Raw genomic sequence first — 7,374 nt, forward strand, 5'->3', positions numbered from 1 at the left:
ATGATGGTGATATTTAGAGTTTGGTATCTGCTGAGTGCTTGGCTAATTTTACTAAGGTGTCATCAGCAGGTTTTACTCTAAGAAGAGAGAGTTGCCAACAGTCCTGCCTCCTTTTTATACACTGGAATCAAATTTGATATAACCTTTGACCTCTGTCACATAAAAATCTCTGCTATCCAAAAGGGGAGGAACAGAATCTATGAAACTAAATAATATATACATATATATATATATAGGTGAAATGTGAAATAGTAGAAGTTGACTTGAACGGTAACCTTTATTTTAAAGTTTGGGGGTCTGGCTATGTATGTCCTCAGATAGCATTTCACTATAGAATGCTTTCTCCTTTGAAATGCCATCTGTAGAAATTCTTAGTTAGAGATCGTCTTTAAAATAATGGTTGCAATACCAATGAACTTTCTTGAAATAGATAAAAACATGTCAACTCTACTAAGTGGATTGAATTTTCCTTAACTTGTTCATAGTACAAATTACATGTGCACACACACACGTCTGTGTGTGTGTATGAATAATATAAGTATATATATATATATATGTATGTGTATGTATAAATATATATATATATATATATATATATATATATATATATATATATATATATATATATATATATATATTTATATTTGCATTGATTTTCAAACTGCTCCAATCCATTGTGTTATATGGTATTGATTGATATTACAAGTGCTCTCACATTTGTGTACAGAAACAAACGAAGAATGTGTTTGTAAAATATTTTTTGATGTCATTCTTGCTTAGCCACATTACTGAAAATAGATTTAACAACAGTAGTTCAGGGGAGGGGGTGGGGGCTTGTATTATTTTTTATTACTATTATTGGTTAATATTTAAATTTTTTTATTTCTATTATTGTTCGGGTTTTTATTTTATTTTTCATGTTTTTTTTTTCAATTCTTTTTCTTTTGATTTGTGCGTGATTATATAAACAGTTTTTAAACATACAAACAGACATATATAGAGATATATAAATGTGTGTATGTTTGTGTGTAAGTGTTTACACACAAGCATACAAATTTTGTATGGCTTGGTTAAAGACCAGGTGTATACAAAGAAAAAAAATAGTTGGCAGTTTTCTAAAAGCATTCCATTTCTTTAATGTTGAGTAAGTTATTCTATGTTCTTAGTTTGTTAAAGACATTTGACAATGATCTTTCATCTCATACTCTTATAAACTGTTGATATCTTCAGTTATCCACCCAGTGAATAAAATCTTGAAAATACCACCGCTGCCCTCACAACCAACACTTATTTCCTGTTAACAAAAAAGAAATAATAATAATGATAAATTTTTTTTTTAAATATCAACTGCAAGGAAAAATAACCTGGGAGGATGTGATGTTCATTTACCATTAAAAAAAAAAAACTGATTTTTTAATTATCTATCTTTTTGTTTTGTTTTTATATACATCCCCTTATGAAATTGCCAACTCATTCCTTTCAAAATTTGGTTTAAAACCAAAGTTAAAATATAAAAAAATAAACCAATTTACTAACACAATTATAATCCTAACATCCAAATCTATTTTTTGATTGATTCATATCTCAGTACTAGGAAAGAACAACATGCTCTACACATACTCATGCATGCACACACTCTTAACAATCAGAACAATTAAATTATTATTTATTCTATTCAACAATGATTTGATATATTACTGTACAGTTGTTAATCTGTATGCTATTTAGAAATATAATTGTACAATACACCATCCTTATTTTTATTTACAGAACATTTTGTTTGTTTTATATTTTTATTTTGCTTTTGTTTTACACTGTCTCTTTGAAGCTGTGAAAAAAATAAGGAAGTTTTTCTTATTGTAAAATATATGTAATGGCTATGTGTGAGTGTATGTCTATCTCTATGTGTCTGTATCCAATTTTCTTCTGTCTTGTTGATTTATTTAATCTGTTAACAACAAAGCTTTGATTTATTAGCACTGACTAATTCCAAGGTATATCCACCCCCTATTCTAAAATGTTAAAAAAATAGTTATCACATGTTCTTACTTCCATGTTATTAATATTTGCATTTTGTTGTTTTAGTATTTAACAATGTCCAATAAGTTGAATTTTGTTTAACAAAGGCTAACTTGACACATTTAAACTCTATGAATCGGTCATAAGGCGTACATTCTAACTGCTTTAAGGATGATTTTCTTTACTGCTAATACTTCAGTCTTTTGATAAATTAACTCTTTAGCATTCATTATACTAATGATGCGAGATAATATTAATGTAACATAAAAATTGAGACTCAGAAAAAGTTAATTTTGTATGTGAATTTACAGGGGATTTTCCTACTACAAAATGTAATGGTGTCAATCAACAACCAGTACAAATTGTAAAATGTTGAAATAATTTCTCAAATGACTTTCAGATTTAGATGAAGACTGAAATTAATATGAATATCTTTTAAATGTTAAGCCTAGTTGCAGCTATGCAATGGTATTATTATTGTATGGTGCATTACCTAGTTGCTTTGATATATAGACTTGTTCTTTGGCTACTGATCTGTTCTGCTCTTGCAGACCTATAGTGCTTAGATCCAAGAATTGTTTCATCACTGTCATTTTAACCACGACCAGTTCATATTTGTTAGTCTTGGCTGTCTTAAGATAGATTTAAATTAATGAAGCCCCTACTTGAAAGACAGAATTTATGGTGGAACATAAATAGTCTCATCTACTGAGTACTTAAAGAAAATTTTGTGAAATTCCATTGCTGGTTTCAACACAAATAAGTTTGGTGCTGATGCCCAGTTTATGTGGTTTTTGATGTTATCATGTTTGCAAAACATAAGATTCTGTTGCTTAAAATGTTTGTTCCTTGTCACTGCCATATCATTTGAAAGGTAACACACTAGTTGTGGGGATATGAGGTGTAGTATATATATATTATTAGATCATAGATTGAAGCTAGATTGTTTTTAAGTGTAACTTCATTAGATGCTTGATTATCAAACAATAAATAAATAAAATAGGCCAACAATCTATGGTTTATTGTAGACTAGAGTTGTTCAAACATATGTATGCCTAGTTTTGTGTACTTAAAGCAGAGTGGAAGAGCTGTGTACTGTACATGGCCTGATCTGAAGGCATGCAAAAGGCTCGTCAGTTCAGTTAAGAGTCAGTCTCTTAAGGAAGAGATAGCCAATGTGACCAGAATAAACCAGTAGAGAACTGTACAATATTCCAAATCTCCTGTTATATAAATGTATGTTTTCTGTATTGTTAACTAATATTTGAGATATATATATATATATATACACATATATATATAACATCAAGTATTGAGAAACAACAATGTGTATTTTGTAATTTTTATTTGTAAAAAACGGTTTCCCAAAGTAACAGAATTGAAAATCATGAATTTATATCTCAGCTGTTAGTGGCTTTGAAGTCTTCCTGTTAATTGATCTATTTGTAATTCTACAGGAAACTGTTAACTTTTCTTTTTTTTTTTTTTTATAAAAAAAATAAAGTTTATTAATTTCTGTAACATGTTACATGTTTTTCAGTTATTCCATCGACTTTGATAACTTGTGTGTAACATATGTGTGTGTACATGCATGTATGTATGCATACACAAACATATGTAAGTAATAATTATTGCATACATCAACTGGATTAATCTCAAGTCTTGGCAATTCAAAGATGACCTGAACAGGGTTGTTTGGTATACCTTAACCCTTTAGCATTCAGATTACTTTGTCAAATGTATTAATTATCTATTACATTTTATAAAATCAATCCTGTATTATCTCATAGCTCTGAAATTTCAAAGATGTGATTGTTTAGGGTAAATGTCAGAGGCTGGATCTGGCCAGTTTGAACAAAAAGTCTGTAGAATATTTGGGCCAAATGTGGCTGATTAAAATGCTAAAGGGTTAAGCAAGAAGGTAGCAGCAAACTTTAGATAACTGCCCATGCTTTGCAGTTACAATTGGCACCTCAGCTCACTACTGCTGCCTCTATTTTGACCCTAATGATTAATTTCTCTACTTACAGCCAACTGTTTGTATTTAAACTTTTGTTCCTGAAGCTACATGCTTCTAGAAATGCCTCAACAGCCCATCCTTCTTAGATTTTGAGAATCAACCAAAAAGTACTACTGCATTTGTTACTCTTTCAAATATTACTAAGTCATTTAGAAATGTGTAATTGTGATGTTTCTCTAAATATTTAGTTGCTCATACCACAATATGTTACTGCCATGAATTCTAGATGGGTGTGCTTTTGATATTGTTGTTTGCTAAGTAGAGTGATAAATTTTGACTTTCACTCCTACTATGTGGATTAATTCATCCATAGCATGGCACATTGAGCTGCCATAATTCAAAGGTGACACTTTAATTGAAATATCCTCTGGATTATTTTGGAAATGGTACACCTGTTTTCTCTGGCACTAAGGAAAGATTTGATTCCCTATATAGGAAGCAAAAAAAGAAAACCAGTTAAGAAACAGTATTCTTGTTTGCACCAGTGAGTTGTACTGCCTCATGGTATCTATTTACATCTTAGTGGACTGGGTATTTGAAGATGAAATGTTAGCAGCAGACACAAATTATTGAGCCTTCAGCAAGTTAGCTCTTTAACTGTTCGGTTAACCACAATTTTTTCACTTAGGATAACTTGCCATATATTAAAGTTAAATATGAGATATTTTATATTTTATAAACTATATCTAGCACAGTTAAAATGTTGACTCCTTCAAAACCTGCTGAACATATTTGAGTTTCCATTTTTAGAGATGGTGAGAAGTTTGATTCTGGGGAAGCTTGACTGTTACTTCAGGCAGGTCAAGTTACATTAATAAAGTTTTTTTATATTTTCAGATCCATCCACTTTTTGTACATTTTAAAAAACAAAAACAGAATGATGTAAAAATCATTGAATTAAAATTTGTGAACAGGGATTAAACCATAATTTTTTATGAATGGTTCCAAGAGTCTAACCCAGTTCTTGTAAATCTTTTTTGACTTTGTCACACATTGAAGACCAAAGAAAGAATATATATATATATATATATATATACTGGTACTCTTCAAATTCAAATGGGGAATTAAAAAAATAATTTTGAAAAAAAAAAAAAGACTTCCTTACCTTGTTTTGTGGATCATACTTGTGTATAATAAAATTATGACCAACACATTTTTTTTAAAGATGCTTAACCATTAGAATGGATTTTCTGAAGCTTTGAATTACATTAAAAAAAAATTCATGGTGCACCCAGATGGTACCCCATCCTCAGCTTGAAATGCACTATAAGAGAACCATTAGTCTAATCCATTGTGCCAATCTGCTGACCCTCACCCATCATCCAGTTCCATTCCAAAAAAATTAACAGAATAATCCAGAATCCTTATGTATTAATGTTTCATACAAGAAGTATTTATGTATTTGTTTAATTGTACTGTTTTTTAAAATTTTATTGTCCTATAATTTATATATAAATTAACCTAAATTTTGAATAGGGTAACTTAAATTAGTCTCCTTCAAGTGTAAAATCATGAATATAAAACAAATATATTATGCAATCTTGTATTCAGTTATGACTTGATGATGCTTGAAGTATAATCAAAAGCTATTGCATTTACTTAAGTCTATGCTTTATTTTGAATTTTTGTGGCAAGAAAAAACACCTTTTGGCTACTCGTAGTGACTAATGAGAATGAGTGCTTATCACTCATAAATATAAGAGAAATATTCGTTTGTGAATCAACAAGGCAACATTCACAAGTGGATCACTTGAATAATTGTAGCGATCTTCTCTACATGAAACCATTGGTTACCTTGTTAATCTACAAATATAATGTGTGTGTATATATATATATATATATATATATATATATATATATATATATATATATTCATGTATGTCTACATCAGTTACAGTGTGGAAGACAATTATTAGCCATTCAAATACTGTTGTTAACTTCAATTAAACATTTAATATTTGGTGTCAAAATTACTGGCAGTGACTGGGTCACTGCTGGTGAAACTGAGTCAGTGACCTGGTTGCAGTTAGTATGATGAAAATTTTTAACACAAAACAGATGTTTAACCTTTTTGATATCAACCCACCTAAAACCTCCTTATTTTCCTTTAACACAACTTCCATTCTTGAAGTAATCTGAATCAAAACCTTCTATTATAATTTTATGCAGATTTATTTTTCAAAGTACCAGATTAATAATAAAGTTTAATTTACTTTTTATTTCATTATTTTAAAAATAAATTGAAACAAATATTTTAGAAACAAGGTAAGAAAAGGGTTAAGTGAAGTTAAGTTTTTGTGAGTTTTTGAATGGCTAATGTGTCTTCCACATTGTAATTGTTTTAGTCTCAACACATGGTCTTAGATCAAATCTCTTGCCAGACAAGTGCATCTTTGAAATATATATACATATGTATGTGTTATATACACATATTATATAAATGTATTTGGTTATTCTGTGTTGCTTTTCCTTTTTGTTTTAATTGCCTTCCAAATACAATCTATATCTGTGGAGAGCTGATTGTTATTAAGGCCAGTGGATGGTAGAAGTAGATACCAGGCTAAATATGGCTTGCAGTGTTCAGTTACATCCCTTTAACGGTCTGGACTCAAACCCACCAAGGGGCAGCTTTTCACATTTCATCCCTCATGTTGGGGTGGCATAGTCACATCATATATTGATGTGATTAAATTGACAACGACCCACCTCCTTCAAAATTCATGGCTTTGCCCTAATTTAATAAATTATTAAGGTGATGAGCTGGCAGAATCATTATTGTGCCAGGAAAAATGCTTAGCAGTATATCGTCCATCTTTATAGTCTAAGTTCAAATTCCACTGAGGTCAGCTTTGCCTTTCATCTTTTCAGGGTCGATTACATCGACTTACCCCCTCCCCAAAAATTACTGGCTTTGTGCCAAAATTTGAAATCCTTTTTATCATCATTATTATTATTATTATTATGCCAGACAAAATGCTTAGCAGCATTTCATCGTCTTTACATTCTTAGTTCTAATTTTGTCAAAGTCATCTTTGCTTTTCATCCTTTCAAGGTCTATGACAGGTACCAGTTGAACACTGGGGTTGATGTAATCAACTAGCCCCGTTCTCTCAAATTTTAGGCCTTGTGCCTATATTACAAAGAATTATTGTTATTATTAATGATTATTAGTGTTGTAAGGCAAAGTGGACACTTCTAGTAAGCCGTGTCCAAAATCCAGATTTGATTCTTCCTAGTTGACACAAATTAACTTTACATCACTTAATTCCATTGGGTTGTGTAAGGAATGGTGTGTAATATATTTCCCTCTGTTTAAATCATAGGTCCTTTGTGCC

Source organism: Octopus bimaculoides, chromosome 7 (genome assembly GCF_001194135.2).
Source record: "Octopus bimaculoides isolate UCB-OBI-ISO-001 chromosome 7, ASM119413v2, whole genome shotgun sequence".
Lineage (NCBI taxonomy): Eukaryota > Metazoa > Mollusca > Cephalopoda > Octopoda > Octopodidae > Octopus > Octopus bimaculoides.